Consider the following 17,371-nt stretch of genomic DNA (forward strand, 5'->3'; position numbering starts at 1 on the left):
AGTTCACTCCGCTCTGCACGTGGGCGGGGTCCGCGTACTGGCACTTTAACAACCGGCTGCTGGAGGACGAGCGATTCTGGGACCCGTTCTATCGATTCTGGGCCGACTGGAGAAGGAAGCAGGGGGGCTTCCCCTACTTGAGGCTATGGTGGGATGTGGGCAAGACTCACATCCGCGTCTTCTGTCAGGAGTACGCGAAGGGGTCGACCAAGAGGCGGGAAGCCGAGATCGGGCACCTTGAGAGGGAGGTGCTTGACTTGGAGTCCCGCCTCGGTCATGCCGTCGTGGACCTGGCCCTGTGGCAGGGATACAAAGAGAAGAAGGGCGCGCTGAGGGACCTGCAGCTCATAGTGTCCCGAGGCGCGTACGTGAGGTCGCGGATCCAGATCCTGGAAGATTTGGACCGCGCCTCACCCTTCTTCTACTCGCTGGAAAAATGGCGGGGGGTCCGTAAGCAGCTCATTGAGCTGCTGGCCGATGACGGATCCTCCATCACGGATCCGGAGGGAATGGGCCTCCTGGTCCATACTTATTACAGTGCGTTGTTCTCTCCGGATCCGTCCAGCGAGGATGCGCGCAGAGTTTTGTGGGAGGACATGCCGCAGCTCAGCCCGGAGGGCGCCGAAGGATTGGAGGCTCCGCTCACGTTGGCGGAGCAGACAGGCGCCCTCCACCAGCTCTCAAGGGGCAAATCCCCAGGGCTGGATGGGTTGACCGTGGAGTTCCTCAGGGCGTTCTGGGACGTCCTGGGGGACGATTACGCGCGGGTCCTGGGGGAAAGCCTGGCGACCGGGGAGATGCCCCTCTCGTGGCGCAGGGCGGTCATCGTCCTGCTGCCAAAGAGGGGCGATCTCCGCCTGCTTAAAAACTGGCGTCCGGTCTCCCTCCTCAGCACGGATTATAAGATCTTTGCCCGGGCTATGTCTACCCGCCTGGGCTCCGTGCTGGCCCACATGATCCACCCCGACCAGTCCTACACGGTGCCAGGCCAGTCCATCCAGGACAACATCCACCTGGTCCGGGACCTGATCCATCTTTCCCAGAGGACTGGTCAGTCGGTCGCCTTTCTCTCCCTCGATCAGGAGAAGGCGTTCGACAGGGTGGATCACGATTCCCTTTTCGGGACTCTGCGCGCTTTCGGACTCGGGCCGCATTTTGTGGCCCGGGTCCGACTTTTATACGTCGCCGCAGAGCGTCGAGTCAAAGTTAACGGGTCCTTGACGGCGCCCCTTCGCTTTGGGAGAGGAGTGCGTCAGGGATGCCCCATGTCCGACCAATTGTATACCATCTGCGTGGAGCCCTTCCTGTGCCTGCCTCGCAGGAGGTTGACGGGATTGGCTCTGCGTGAGCCTGCCATGCGGGTCGTCCTCTCGGCTTACGCCGACGACGTGCTCCTCGCAATCACAGATCCCGTTGACTTGCGGAGGATGCGCGACTGCCAGCAGACCTTTTCTGCCGCGTCCTCCGCGATGATCAATTGGGAGAAATGTTCCGGACTCCTGGTGGGTCAGTGGCGGGTGGACTCCCTGCCGGAGGAGATGACACCTTTTGCGTGGAGCACCACGCACCTCCTCTATCTGGGAGTCCACCTTAGCCCCGCTGAGGAAGCCTGGCCGGCAAACTGGCAGGTGTTGGAGTCGAAAGTCACCGCTCGGCTGGGGCGCTGGACAGGACTGCTCCGAGTGCTTTCCTACAGGGGCCGAGCGTTGGCCATAAACCAACTGGTGGCCTCCATGTTGTGGTACCGGTTGGTCACTTTGGCCCCGCCCCTGCATTTGCCACCAAGATCCAGAAGAAACTCGTCGATTTCTTCCGGGGCAGGAGGAAACATTGGGTCTCTGTCGTGGTCCTGAGTCTCCCGATTGAGGAGGGCGGCTAGTCGCTAGTGTGCGTCTGCACCCAGGCTGCGACTCTCCGCCTTCGGACCCTGCAGAGATACCTGTACGTCGAGCATCCTCCCAGATGGTGTGCGCTGGCGACGTATTTTTTCCGCCAGTTTCACTGCCTTCAAGACGACACGCAGCTCCCGGTGGAGTCCGTTAGCCGCGCCACTCTGAGGGAGTTGCCTGTCTTTTACCGGGATCTATTCCGAGTCTGGAACATGGTCGCCTCCAGTCAGGGCGCTCCTCCGCCGGCGGAGGAGAGCGCCTCAGCTGTCCAGGCGGCCGACTCCGGGGACGGTCCGGCGGGCGGAGGAGTAGCTGAAACCCCCGGGACGTCCCTCACTGCAGGTGGCGAGGGGGCTCGGGAGTGCGGAGCGATCCCGGCCGAGCTGACCCCCGCTCGGCCGGAACTGCTCATCGTACCCAGGCCCCGAAACCCTCCTCGGGAGCCGGTCCCGCACAACCCGCAACATCGAGGGCCAAAGGGCCTGTACTGCGCTGTAATGTTCTAATATAACCCGAGCCGCCTCTTGGAAATGCCCTCCGTGCCATTCCAATCGGCGCGGAGGGGTTTCCTGTACGGGCTGCTCCTGCACACTCTCCACTTCCTTGCCCTCATCAGCCGGCCGGACACGCCCTGGCGGTCCGCGTTGCCATCTGGCGGCGAGGGGAAACCCCGATGGAGGTCTCTCTACGCGGGAGTCTTCCCCCTTTACATCGGGGACCTGGGGTGGAGGGTGTTGCACAGGGCAGTCCTGTGCAATAGACTTTTAAGTAGGTTCACGGACTCCCAGGCCGCCCGTACTTTCTGCGGCCTGGACAAGTCCATGTTCTATGTATACACAGAGTGTGCGAGGTTGCAGCTCCTCTATGAGTATTTGAAGGGGCTGCTCCTCAGGTTCTGGCTGCACTTCAGCCCCACGCTCCTGATCTTTGGGCACCCGGTGCGGAGGGGCTTGGGCCGGGAGGAGGATCTCCTCGTCGGTCTGCTCCTGGGTCTGGCCAAGGTGGCAATTCACAGGTCCAGGTTGCGGGCCGTCGGGGGGTCCGTCCTCCCCGATTGCCTGCCACTCTTCCGCGGTTACGTTCGCGCCTGGGTGTCCCTGGAGAAGGAGCTTGCAGTGTCCGCCGGTACGCTTGAGGCCTTCCGTGACCGGTGGGCACTGCAGGGACTGGAGTGCATCGTCGACGCCGAAAATGGCATTTTAATTTGAGTTTTTGTTTATTTCTGTTTTTAATAAAGTTATTTTAAAAATATAAGTATGTTTATAAAGGGGGCCTGAGCAATAAAGGCCCCCTCGACATAAAATATATAAAAGGGGCCTGGGGTATAAAGGCCACCTTGGACAAAAAAAGAAAAAAAAAGGGGTTAGATACAGAGTAAAGCTCCCTTTACACTGTCCCCATCAAACACTCCCAGGACAGGTATAGCACGGGGATTAGATACAGAGTGAAGCTCCCTCTACACAGTCCCCATCAAACACTCCCAGGACAGATACAACACGGGGGTTCGATACAGAGTGAAGCTCCCACTACAAAAAAAAAAGAAAAAAAAACAGATTAGATACAGAGTAATGCTCCCTTTACACTGTCCCATCAAACACTCCCAGGACAGATTCGGGTGTGTTACTGACACCTTCCCTGGATACCAAAGCTGGAAGAGGAACTCTGGGGAGTTGAGACTTATCCATGAGAATAACAAAGGTATGAGAACTGAAATAAACTAGAGATCTAGACTAAAGATGAGGTGTTAGTTGTAGCTCAGTGGTTACATTCTCATCTCTGAGTCCGTGGGTTGTGGGTTCAAATCCACATCCAGAGACTTGAGCATAAAATCTAGGCTGATATTCCACTGCAGTACTGAGGGGGTGCTGCACTGTCAGAGGTCCCGTCTTTCAGATGACACCTTCAACTGAAGGGTACAAAAGATCAATTGATATTCTGAAGAGCAGGGAGGATCTCCCCAGAGTCTTGACCAATATTAATCAACATCACTAAAACAGATTATCTGGACATTATCCTTTCCTATCCTGACTGGTGTGAAACAGGGCTGTGTTCTCGCACCTACACTGTTTGGCATTTTCTTCTCCCTGCTGCTCTCATGTGTTCAAGTCTTCAGAAGAAGGAATTTTCCTCCACACAAGATCAGATGGCAAGTTGTTCAACCTTGCCCGTCTAAGAGCGAAGTCCAAAGTACGGAAAGTCCTCATCAGAGAACTCCTCTTTGCTGACGATGCTGCTTTAACATCTCACACTGAAGAATGCCTGCAGAGTCTCATCGACAGGTTTGCGTCTGCCTGCAATGAATTTGGCCTAACCATCAGCCTCAAGAAAACGAACATCATGGGGCAGGATGTCAGAAATGCTCCATCCATCAATATTGGCGACCACGCTCTGGAAGTGGTTCAAGAGTTCACCTACCTAGGCTCAACTATCACCAGTAACCTGTCTCTCGATGCAGAAATCAACAAGCGCATGGGAAAGGCTTCCACTGCTATGTCCAGACTGGCCAAGAGAGTGTGGGAAAATGGCGCACTGACACGGAACACAGAAGTCCGAGTGTATCAGGCCTGTGTCCTCAGTACCTTGCTCTATGGCAGCAAGGCCTTGACAACGTATGTCAGCCAAGAGCGACGTCTCAATTCATTCCATCTTCGCCGCCTCTGGAGAATCCTTGGCATCAGGTGGCAGGACCGCATCTCCAACACAGAAGTCCTCGAGGTGGCCAACATCCCCAGCTTATACACACTACTGAGTCAGCAGCGCTTGAGATGGCTTGGCCATTGTGAGCCACATGGAAGATGGCAGGATCCCCAAGGACACATTGTACAGCGAGCTTGCCACTGGTATCAGACTCACCGGCCGTCCAAGTCTCCGCTTTAAAGACGTCTGCAAACGCGACGTGAAGTCCTGTGACATTGATCACAAGTCGTGGGAGTCAGTTGCCAGCGATCGCCAGAGCTGGTGGACAGCCATAAAGGCGGGGCTAAAGAGTGGCGAGTCGAAAAGACTTAGCAGTTGGCAGGAAAAAAGACAGAAGCGCAAGGAGAGAGCCAACTGTGTAACAGCCCCGACAACCAATTTTATCTGCAGCACCTGTGGAAGAGTCTGTCACTCTAGAATTGGCCTTTATAGCCACTCCAGGCGCTGCTTCACAAACCACTGACAACCTCCAGGCGCTTACACATTGGCCTCCTTGTCTCGAGAGACAAAGAAGATGATCACATTGTTGTCTATGGGAGCTTGCTATGTGAAAATTGGCTCTTGCAGTTCCTGCATTACAACAGTGGCTGCACTTCAATGGAATTTCATTGGCTGGAAAGTGCTTGGAGACGTTCTCATGTCATGAAAGGCCCTAAAAGATACAAGTCTTTCGTCAAGAGAAGAGAAAACGCCCAGAAATGGAACAGTCGAGATCAGGATTTCAATTACTCTCCTCTTATCCTGGAGGAAAGAAACACTCAACACACTGTGTGTTGGAAACAAAGCTGATTTATTTGATCTTGATCCAGAGAATAAAACCTCAGGCAGGTTAGAGGGTTATTTACACCAGAAGAAACAACCTCCAGCAGTCAGGATGAACATTGTTCAGTCCTGGATGTGATCAACAGCAGCAATAACAGAATCCAACCCCTGCAGTCAATTGTGAACATGCTGATGTCTCAGCAAGTGGGATGATCGGGTGAATCCCTTCCCACACTCAGAGCAGGTGAATGTCCTCTCCCCAGTGCGTTGATGAATTTCCAGCTGAGATGGATAATTAAATCCCTTCCCACAGGCTCCACATTTCACCCACGGGTGTCCTTGTGTCTCTCCAGGTTGGATGATCAGTTGAAGCCTCGTTTGCACACAGAACACGTGTACAGTTTCTCCCCGCTGTGAATGGTGTGATGTTTTTTCAGGCTGTGTAACTGGTTACAGTTCTTTCCACATTCAGTCACTGGAACACTCTCACTTGGGTGTGTGTGTGTCTCTGTGCTTTTCCAGTCACACTGAAGTTTGAAATCTTTTCCCACAGACAGAACACTTCCACAGTCAAAGGCCGACAATATTCAGGTCCTGATGAATCGAGTCAGATCTTGATGTCAGGATTGGTTTGCGTTTCCCATCTGCAAATCCTCCCCTACTAATATCCTGTCAAAGGAGTTTACAAATGTTAACACCGTCAGTCCAGAAACATTTTTTTCTCGCTTGTTCCCCATATAGAATGGAATCACAGATTGGTTACAGCACAGAAGGCCATTCAGCCCCTCGTGTCTGTGCCACCTCTCTGCAAGAGCAACTCACTTTGTCCCACTCCCCCTGCCATTTCCCCATAGCCCTGTAAATTTCTTCTGTAAATTTCAATGGCTCCTGTAGTCATTGATAGGGGACCTTCTGACCCAAGGGGGATCCTGGGTAATTAATCTGCCATTGAAAACTCCAATTGCTGAATGGATGATTCTTTACATGTCATCCCATTGAGATTGAGGCTGGAGAGGCAATGAGGAAAATTATTAAATAAATTAGAGATACCCGAGTGCCCGGACATCAGCTATGGTGTGAAGTACAATGGGACTTGTGTTCATTACCCACATATGGACTCGGGAATTAGAGGGATGTTTTCACAATTTGCAGATGATACTAAATTGGGTGGTGGAACTAACAATGTGGAGGATTGCACTGAAATCCAGGAAGACATAAACAGGCTGGCAGACTGGACAGATAAATGGGAAATGAAATTCAACATAGTGAAATGTGAGCTGGTTCATTTTGGGAGGAGGAATAAGGAGGCCAGTTATTGGTTAGAATGTAAGAAATTAAATGGAGCAGAGGAGCAAAGAGATCTGGGAACAGAGTCACAGAAATCACTAAAAGGAGCAACACAAGTCGATAAGAGAGCAAAGAAAGAGCTGATGTTCTTTTCTAGAGGAATACAATGTAACAGCAGGGAGGGAATGTTAAATTTATAGAGAACCTCACTTAGAAGGACTGTGAGCAGTTCTGGTCTCCAGATTAAAAAAGGATATTGAAACACTGAAGAAAGTGCAGAATAGATTTACAAAGATGTCATCAGAGAGGATGTTACTATCCAGCAAGATTGAGCAGGCTGGGGCTCCTTTCTTTGGAAAAGAGAAGATTAGGAGGAGATCTGATAGAGGTCTTAAAAATTATCAGTGAGTCAGAACAAGGGGGCAGCAATATAAGACAGACATTAACAGGTCAAATAGAGAACTTAGGAGGAATTTCTCTACTCAGAGAGTGGTGAGAATGTGGAACTCACTGCATGTGGAGTGGTTGAAGCTGAGAGCAATGATGTGTTTAAGGAGAGGCTCAATATGTTTATGAGGGAGAAAGAAATAGAGGGATATGAGGCTAGGATGGGATAAGGTAATGAGATTGGGAGGAGGCTCATGTGGATTATAAACACCAGCACAGAGTAGTGAGGCTAAACAGCCAGTTTGTCCAGGGGCGGATTAATGCTCGGTTTCAGAGGGTTCAGGGGTGGATTAATGATCGGGTTTACAGGGCCCAGGGGTGGATTAATGCTCGGGTTTGCAGGGTCCAGGGGTGGATTAATGCTCGGGTTTACAGGGCTTAGGGTTGGATTAATGCTCGGGTTTACAGGGCCCAGGGGTGGATTAATGCTCGGGTTTACAGGGCTTAGGGGTGGATTAATGCTCGGGTTTACAGGGCCCAGGGGTGGATTAATGCTCGGGTTTACAGGGCTTAGGGGTGGATTAATGGTCGGGTTTACAGGGTCCAGGGGTGGATTAATGCTCGGGTTTACAGGGCCCAGGGGTGATGATGTTCCCATGCATTTGCTGCTCTTGTCCTTCTAGTTGGTAGAGATTGCGGGTTTGGAAGGAGCTATCCAAGGAGCATTGGCGAGTTGCCGTAGTGCATCTTGTAGATGATACACACTGCTGCCACTGTGCATCGGTGGTGGAGGGAGTGAATATTTGTAGATGGGGTGCCAATCAAGCGGGCTGCTTTGTTCTGGATGGTGTCGAGCTTCTTGAGTGTTGTTAGAGCTGCACCCATCCAGGCAAGTGGAGAGTATTCCATCACACTCCTGACTTGTGCCGTGTAGATGATGGACAGGCGTCGGGGAGTCAGGAGGTGAGTTACCGCCTCAGGATTCCTAGCCTCTGACCTGCTCTTGTAGCCACAGCATTTATATGGCTACTCCAGTTCAGTTTCTGGTCAATGGTCATCCCAGGATGTTGATAGTGGGGGATTCAGCGATGGTAATGCCATTGAATGTCAAGTGGAGATGGATAGATTCTCTCTTGTTGGAGAACTTATGTGGCGTGAATGTTACTTGCCACTTATCAGCCCAAGCCTGGATATTGTCCAGGTCTTGCTGCATTTCTACACGGACTGCTTCAGTATCTGAGGAGTTGCAAATGGTGCTGAACATTGTGCAATCATCAGCAAACATCCCCACTTCTGACCTTATGTGTGAAGGAAGGTCATTGATGAAGCAGCTGAAGATGGTTGGGCCTAGGACACTACCCTGAGGAACTCCTGCAGTGATGTCTTGGACTCAGATGATTGACCTCCAACAACCACAACCATCTTCCTTTGCGCTCGGTATGACTCCAACCAGCGGAGAGTTCTCCCCCTGATTCCCATTGACCTCAGTTTTGCTGGGGCTGCTTGATGCCATACTTGGTCAAATGCTGCCTTGATGTCAAGGGCAGTCACTCTCTCCTCACCACCATTAATGCTCAGGTTTACAGGGCCCGGGAGTGGATTCATGACAGTTTTAGACCATGCCCTCTAGACCTAGATTCCCCAACCAGTGGACATACTTTCTCTCCATTTACCCCCTCAGTTCCAAACAATATCTTGAAAAACTTTGATCAAATCACCCCTTAACCTTATACATTCCAAGGAATACAACGCTTTTCGCGAGGTGATGCATTCCGACAAAAGGGAAAAGGGAGAGGCAATATATACTTAATGGTCCATTTATAAAAGGTTTGCAGGGACAGGGGCACCCGGGGATCATGTGCATAGATTACTGAGGGTGGCAGGACAGATTGAGAAAATAGTTCGCAAAGTGTATGGGATCTTGGCTTCTTAAATAGAGTTGTAATTGCAAAATCTGAGAAGTCATCGTGAACCTTTATAAAGCTCTGTTTAGGGCACAAATAGAGTATTGTGTCCCGTTGTGCTCACCACACTTTAGAAAGGATGTGAAGGTTCTTGAGAGGGTGTAGAGGAGATTTACCAGAATGGTTCCAGGGATGAGGGAATTTAGCTACAAGGTTCGTTTGGAGAAGCTGGGGTTGTTCTCCTTGGAGAAAAGAAGATTGAGTGGCGATTTAATAGAAGTACACAAGATTCTGACAGGCTTAGATAAGGAAAAACTGTTCTCCTTGCAGCAAAGCATGTGGAGGGGGAGATCTGATAGAGGTGTGCAAAATTTTTTTTTTATTAATTCATGGGATGTGGGCGTCACTGGCCAGGCCAGCATTTATTGCCCATCCCTAATTGCTCTTGAGAAGGTGGTGGTGAGCTGCCTTCTTGAACCGCTGCAGTCCATGTGCGGTAGGTAGACCCACAGTGCTGTTAGGAAGGGAGTTCCAGGATTTTGACCCAGTGACAGTGAAGGGACGGCGATATAGTTCCAATGACAACAGGTTTAGATAAGGTAGACAAAGAAAAGCTGTTTCCATTGGCTGATGGTACAAGAACAAGGGAACACAGATTAAAGGTTTGGGGTGAGAGATAAGGGGGGATGTGAGGAATAACTTTTTCACACAGCGAGTGGTAATGACCTGGAACTCACTGTCGACGAGGGTGTTGGAAACTGAGACGAGCAATGATTTCAGAAAGAGATTCATGGGCACTTGAAGGAAATAGACCTGCAGGACTACAGGGATAGAGTGGGGAATGGGACTGACTGGATTGCTCTACTCGATGGTCCAAATGTCCTCCTTCTGTGCTGTAATGACTCTATGAATCATTTGTGTAATCTCTCCTCGTAATTTAACCCTTGGAGTCCAGGTATTATTCAGGTAAATCGACACTGCACTCCCTCCAAGGCCAATATATCCTTCCTAAGGTGTGATGCCCAGAACTGAACACAATATTCCAGGTGTGGTCTAACCAGGGCTTTGTGTATCTCAGTGCTTTTCCAGTCACACTGATACCTGAAATCTTTTCCCACAGACAGAACAGACAAACCTTTCTCCTTCCACATTCAAAGGCCAATGATATTCAGGTCCTGATGAATCGAGTGACTGTCAGATCTTGATGTGATGTTTGGTTTGTGTTTGCCGTCTGCAAATCCTCCCCTTTCTAAGCCCCTGTAAAAGGAGTTTACAAAAGTATACACTGTCAGTCCAGGATAGAAATTCACAACATTCTCTGCTCCTGAATCATGGTCCAGGATGGCCGCGCATGCGCCCTGCTGCACATTGTACCCTTGAAAGCTGGGGACTGTTAACCCCGGGCCTGTCACTGGCAGAAGCCCCACAGCTGCCACCCCACATGGTGCCAAAGTGGGACTGGGACCCTTTTATTGGGGGTGTTGAGGCCTACACCGGATGTTTCTGAAGCCTCCCCACCCACCTGCTGCTGCTTACTGGCTGCAGATGTGACTCGCTGTAATGTGCTGATGAACGGGCCAGACCAATATAAAATTAGGAAACGAATTATACAGAAATGCAAGTGCATGGAATCTCCATGATCCACCAGAAAGAAGGGGAAGCGGAATGGGAACTGGGATCAATCCAGATTCCCCAAAATAACAGCAATAACAGGAGAATCCAACCCCTCCAGTCACATGTGAACTCAGTGGTGTGTCAGTATGTGGGGTGAATGAGTGAATCTCTTCACACACACAGAACATTTAAACAGTCTCTCTCCAGTAAGAATGTGCTGATTATGGATCAAATCCTTTGAACTTTGAAAGCTGGGATGTTAACAGGTGGGAAAACTGAGTAAATCCCTTCACACAGGTGAAGTATCTGAACGGTCTCTCTCCAGTGTGACTGTGCTGGTCTATCAGTAAATGGGATGACTGAGTGAATCCATTTTCACATTCAGCTGGTGAACACCCTCTCCCCGACGTGACTGCACCCAGGAGTTTCCAGCTCAGACTGGAACTGAATCCCTGCCCACAGTCAACAACAACAATGTGCATTTATATAGCACCTTTAACATAGTAAAAACATCCCGAGACTCTTAAAATCATAGAACGTTTACGGCACAGAAATTGGCCACTTGGCCCATCGTGTCTGTGCTGGCTGTAAAACGATCCACCTATTCTAATCCCACCTTCCAGCATTTGGTCCATAGCCCTGCAGATTACAGCACTTGAGGTGCATATCCAGACTCCTTTTGAATGAGTTAAGGGTTTCTGCCTCAACCACCCTTTCAGACAGTGAGTTCCATCCGTCATCACCCTCTGGGTGAAAAAGAAATTCTTCATCTCGTCTCTAATCTTTCCACCAATCACTTTAAGTCTATGCCCCCTCGTCACTGACCTCTCTGCTAAGGTAAATAGGCCCTTCACCTCCACTTATCCAGGCCCCTCACAATTTTGTACATTTCAATCAGATCTCCCTTCAGCCTTCTCTGTTCCAAGAACAACCCCAGCCTATCCAATAAATAAAAACAAGAAGTGCTGGAAATACTCAGCAGGTCAGGCAGCATCTGTGCAGAGAGAAACAGAATTAACGTTTCAGGTCAGTGACCCTTCTTCAGAACTATCCAGCCTATCCAATCTTTCCTCATAGCTGCATTTTTCCAGTCCTGGCAACATCCTCATAAATCTCCTCTGTACCCTCTCCAGTGCAATTACATCCTTTCTGTAATGAGGTGACCAGAACTGCACACAGTACTCAAGTAGTGGCCTAACCAATGATTTATACAGTTCCAGGATAACCTCCCTGCTCTTATATTCTATAACTCGGCTAATAAAGGAAAGGATTCCATATGCCTTCTTAACCACCTTATCGACTTACCCTATAACCTTCAGGGATCTGTGGACATTCACTCCAAGGTCCCTTACTTCCTCTACACTTCTCAGTATTTTCCCATTAATCGTGTATTCCTTTACCTTGTTTGACTTTCCCAAATGCATCAACTCACACTTCTCCGGGTTGAATTCCATTTGCCACTTTTCTGCCCATCTGACCAGACCATCAATATCTTCCTGCAGCCTACAGCTATCCTCCTCACTATCTACCACACGGCCAATCTTTGTGTCATCTGCAAACTTCTTGATCATGCTCCCTACATTTACGTCTAAATTGTTAATATATACCACAAAAAGCAGGGGACCCAGTACTGAGCCCTGCGGAACGCCACTGGAAACAGCCCTCCAGTCGCAAAAACACCCGTCAACAATTACCCTTTGCTTCCTATAACCGAGCCAATTTTGTATACATTTTGCTGCATTTCCCTGCATCCCATGGGCGTTTCTTTTTTAACCATTCTGCCACATGAGACCTCGTCAAAAGCCTGCTTCACAGGAGCATTACTACTTTTGAGGTCCTGCTTGCCAATTTCCGACTAGCTCCCGAAATTCTGACTGCAGGACCACATCCCTCTTTCTGCTTATGTTGTTGGTACCAATGTGGACCGTGACTGCTGGCTGTTCACCCTTCCCTTCCCCCCCCTCCCCACCCCACCCCCAGGGTGCTCTGCAGCCTTTCAGTCACATTCTTGACCCTGTCACTAGGGAGGAAACACACCATCCTAGATTCACATCTGCAACAGCAGAAACGCTCGTCTGTTCCCCTAACCATTGTATTTCCTATCATTACTGCTCTTCCGGTCTTCTCTGTGCCCCCTGTGCAGCTGAGCCAACTGTGGTGCCATGGACTTGGCTCTGGCTGCACTCCCCAGATGAACCATCAGTTTCATTATTATTCAGAGCTGAATGCTGGTTGGAGAGTGAGATGTACTCAGGGGACTCCTGCACTACCTGCCTGTTTCTTCATGACTGTCTGTTGGTCACCAATTGCCTCTCTCCCTACATACTCTGAAGCTGCGTGGCGATAACATCTATCCACAAAGCTTTAAAGCTCACAGATGCACCGCAGTGATGCCAGCTGTTGCTCATGCTTCAAAACCCAGAGCTTGAGCTGCTGCAACTGACGACACTTCCTGTGCAAATGGTTATCCAGGCCACGGGAAGTATCCTGAACTTCCTACATAGCACAGGATGTGCCTCAAGCAGACTGTAGAAGGGAATCCATCGGGGTGAGGCCTCAAGGGAATCTATAAGAGAAGGCACCCAGCAGGGGCAGCTGGAGACAGAGAAAGAAAGAGTGACAGACAGACATGGAGAGAAGGAGAGCCTGCTGTCTGAAGATATACAGAAAAAGGCTGTGGAAATCTGAACTTTTTTTTTTGAGAGTTGAAGTTTGCAGAGCAGCAAAGAGCCCACAGGGTCAGCAGGAATCACATTATCCACAGATGTCCAGGTTGGAGGTGTTTGGAGAAAGGAGCGAAGGAAAATATTGGGTTTTTTTTAAACTCTGGGAGATCCAGAACATTGCAACTGAGAGAAATTTGGGACTTTTAACTGCAAACAATTTTGTAATCAAAAAGGATTGTGTAACGTATCAGTGTGGTGTGAAATATTAAAGTGTTGAATAAATAAAGAAAATATATTTAATTGTAATTTGAGGTGTCAGTTATTCACAAAGTGCTATTTAGTTTATTGGGATTTCTTTTAGCTGTTATAATAAAAGACTTAAAATGTGAAATCTGGTGTAATTTGTTGAATAGGTTTTCATATCTCATATTTTTCATGTTGACGATCGCTCTGAGGTCATAACTAGAAAACGGGATTAAACTGGATACCTGTTTTTCAACTGGCACAGACACAATGGGCTGAATGGCTTCCTTCTATGCCATAAATTTTCTATAGTACAGGATGTGCACTGTAGAGGCTGGAGCAGCCCTACCATTCCCCGATCTATTCGATAATAAACCTTATTAATACTAATAACCCTCACAACTTAAAAATAAAAAAAGACTCCTCACCAGCTCCTCAATTCCCCTCTGTTGCTGTCACTTAAATCGCGGAAGCTCCCCCTTATTCTGATGAATAACTGGAATGTTTAATTTCCAGCTCCTTGGACTAACTTCCTAACTTTGGAGAAAGGGAAACAAAGGCTACAATACTTACCAGCCAATCAACTCACAGACTTCCTGACTCGGTGGAAACGGGAGAAGAAACTGGGAAGCGGCGGCTCCGATGGGGGAGGCGCTGGACCATTGCTTTCATGGTGCCCTCGCCCCAGATCCAGGGTCTGAAAGCTGCTGAAACTCGGCGTTACTGAGACTGCGCTCGGCCCCACTCAGCTTCCTGGAGCTGCAACGCGCATGCTCCACACCGACAGGACAAATCCGGGGGCGGGGTTTGCCGCACCTGCGCGTTGCGTCTCTTCTGATGGAGATAGGCCTTATCCAACCTGCCGAGCATTCTGGGGAGTAAGGCTGCCATTTACATCTCGGAGAATAGATGGGAAGTTTATGTTTCATACTCAGAAAAACAGCATGGAAAAAACAGCGAACATATATTAACATATATTGCTGGCAACGTAACCACCAGGTGGCGCACCACTGGCACATGCGCAAATGCAGTCTCATCGACTGAAACGTCACTGTCTGCGACGTTCAGGCAGCTGCCAGGAATAAAGATGGCGCTGCTCAATTTTGACACAGAAACGCGAATTAAGCTCAAACCGCCTCGATGGTCGCGATCGCCGCTTCAATCGCTGCAGTCAGGTCCCAGCTCAATCACCGCTTATCTTCCCTGTTCCCTCCCGCGCCCTTCTGCTCGCCATTTCCGACTAATCCGCCCCTCGCTCCCTTCCGCCGCTCGTATTGGGAGGTTCAATGGGCAGGGCTTCAACCCAACATTGTCAGCGCTCGAAAATGTTCCCCATTCACGCCACAGGAGGCCGCTGCGCAAGCGCAGTGCTGTACAGCATTTAGGGCATGCGCAGTGCCGAACTGACGATCGCGCAAGCGCAATAACGAAGAGTTTGGAGCATGCGCAGTGCGAATGATGGCGGCCGACAAGTGCTTGTGAGTCGCATCTGGAGATATCAGGGCAGGTACACACACTGCTCCCCCTTTTTCCTCCTGGGATGTTTTACTGGAGTCGTGTTGCTAAACTCTGTCTCCCTATCCCGGTAATGTAGGTTGCTGTGAGTGTTGGACTATATTGCTTTTCTTCTTTCTTCCTCCTTCTCCCACTCTGAGTTCCAGTCTGCAGGTTCCTGTGGCTCGATGTGCCTGAAAGGTTAACTCTGTTTCTCTCTCCACAGCCACAGCCGCCTTACTGAGTATTTCCAGCATTTTCTCCTTTTATTTCGGATTTGCAGCATCTTGGTTTTGTTTTAATGCAAGCGTTGCTCACAGAACTGAGTCGAGAAACACAGATGGACAAATTAAGAGCCTCTTTGTATGGGGTTGGGTGTGGAAGTCGCTTCCTGACCTCCTGTTGACGTCTTGTTTGTTGAATAAGTTTGAGCTGGAGTGGAGATGGAGGAGCAGCTGCTGGAGTTAATCCTGAGTATTTTTGAGTCCAGTTGGGCCCAGCAATGTGAGGCTGTGAAGGGAGGTAGATTCCAGGGGTATAAAAGCAAAATATTGCGGATGCCGGACATCTGAAATAAGAGCAAGAAATGTTGGAAATACTCAGCAGGCCTGGCAGCATCTGTGAAGAGAGCAGCAGAGTTAATGTTTCAGGTCAGTGACCCTTCGGAACCAGGGGTGATTCCAGGAGTGAAGAGGTTACTAAATGAACATCAACCACTCAATGTAAAACAGTATTGTTTTAGTAATAAGTATTTCTGCAGAGGCTTTTCATCCATCTTACATATACAGATTTTTAAACTTCATTCCTGGGATATGGGTGTCACTCACTAGACCAGCATATATTGCCAATCTCCAGTTGCCCATTGAGAAGGTGATGCTGGGCTTCTTCTTGAACCACTGCAGTCTGTGTGGTGAAGGTGCTCCCACAATGGTGTTGGGGAAGGAGTTACACCCAGTGACGATGAAGGAACGGTGATATATGTCCAAGTTAACATCAACTTGTATTTATATAGCGCCTTTAATGTAATAAAATGTTCCAAGGTGTTTTACAGGAGTGTTTATAAAGTAACATTTGGCACTGAGCCACAAGGAAATATTTGTGCAGATGATCAAAAGCTTGATCAGAGAGGTGAGTTTTAAGAAGTGTCTGAATCACGGAAGGTGAGGTAGAGAGACGGAGAGGATTAGGGAGGGATTTCCAAAGATTATGGCCTTGGCAGCTGAAGGCACGGCCACCAGTGATGGAGCAATGAAAATCAGGGATGGTCAAGATGCCAGAATTAGATGAACCCTGATCTCTCGGAGGGTTGTAGGTCTGGAGGAGATTATAGAGATAGTGAGGGGCGAGGGCATGGAGGGATTTGAAAGCAAGGATGAGGATTTTAAAATTGAGGTGCTGCTTAACTGGGAGCCTGTGTAGGTCAGTGAGTACAGTGGTGACGTGTGAACAGGACTGGGTTCGAGTAAGGACACAGGCAGCAGGGTTTTGGATGATTTCAAGTTTACGGAGGGTAGGATGTGGGAGGCCGGTCAGGAGTGTGTTAGAATAATGTGAGGTAATAAATACATGGATGTAAGTTTCTGAGGCAGTGGTGAAGTCAGACGATGTTACTGAGATGGAAATAGGCGGTCTGAGTGATGGTGCTGATCTGCAGTTGGAAGCTCATCTCAGGGTCAAATATAACACCGAGGTTATGAATGGTCTGTTTTAGCCTCAGGCAGTTTCCAGGGAGAGGGATGGAGTTGGTGGCTAGGGAGTGGAGTTTGTAGCAGGAACTGAAGACAATGGCTTCAGACTTCCCAATATTTAATTGGAGGAAATTTTTGTTCATCAGTTACTGGATGTCAGACAAGTCAGGATGGTGTGTGACTTGGAGGGGAACTTGGAGGTGATGGTGTTCACATACACTGGAAACCCTGGTCCTTCTAAATGATGGAAGTTGTGGGTTTGGGAGGTTCTGTCAAACTTCTGGTCGAGCTGTAGATATATAAAATCCCTCTCTTCTCCCTCCCTCCCACCGAGGACAGACTCTTGTGTAGGTCCAGACTGGGTGTCAGGTTCCCTTCCCTGAAGGACGTTAGTGAACCAGTTGGGGTTGTACATCAATCCAGCAACTTTCATGGTCATTTTTTCCTCGTGCCGGCCCCATAAATTACCAGATTCATTCAGCTCCATTTCACAACCTGCCTTTGTGTTTTGCTCGGTTCTCTAACACACTTTCTTTCTGTTCTAAATCAATTTCTCAGGGTTTTAGAAGGGGAGGAATTGCAGCCGTGAAATCCAAAGCAAACGTCAGATCAGGATCTGAAGGAGTCACCCAATTTATCGTCACCCGAAAATCACCGGATTTTGAACCTGAATAAAAAAGCAGCGATCACAGTGGGGAGAAACTGTACACGTGTTCTGTGTGTGGACGAGGTTTCAGCCA

The 17,371-nt window shown here is 49.3% G+C and overlaps 1 protein-coding gene and 1 long non-coding RNA gene across 3 annotated transcripts in view; one reads left to right on the forward strand and one right to left on the reverse strand.

Moving 5' to 3' along the window:
• Positions 1–5,359: 5,359 nt before the first annotated feature.
• On the reverse strand, positions 5,360–14,795 carry LOC137349306 (uncharacterized). The gene is made up of 3 exons (XR_010969315.1): positions 14,023–14,795; positions 10,062–10,183; positions 5,360–6,017 (listed from the first exon to the last, which is right to left on the reverse strand). It is a non-coding gene; the product is annotated as an uncharacterized lncRNA (long non-coding RNA).
• LOC137349258 (zinc finger protein 16-like) overlaps positions 14,531–17,371 on the forward strand; it is an 824,782-nt gene continuing 821,941 nt past the window's right edge. The window contains exons 1-2 of one of the 2 annotated variants that reach the window (XR_010969305.1): positions 14,531–14,956; positions 17,190–17,352. The gene's annotated coding sequence lies outside the window, so the exon portion shown is untranslated. Of the gene's footprint in view, positions 14,957–17,189; positions 17,353–17,371 lie in introns of those variants that run through there. The other variant, XM_068014772.1, reaches the window with a different exon arrangement.

Source organism: Heterodontus francisci, chromosome 34 (assembly GCF_036365525.1).
Source record: "Heterodontus francisci isolate sHetFra1 chromosome 34, sHetFra1.hap1, whole genome shotgun sequence".
Lineage (NCBI taxonomy): Eukaryota > Metazoa > Chordata > Chondrichthyes > Heterodontiformes > Heterodontidae > Heterodontus > Heterodontus francisci.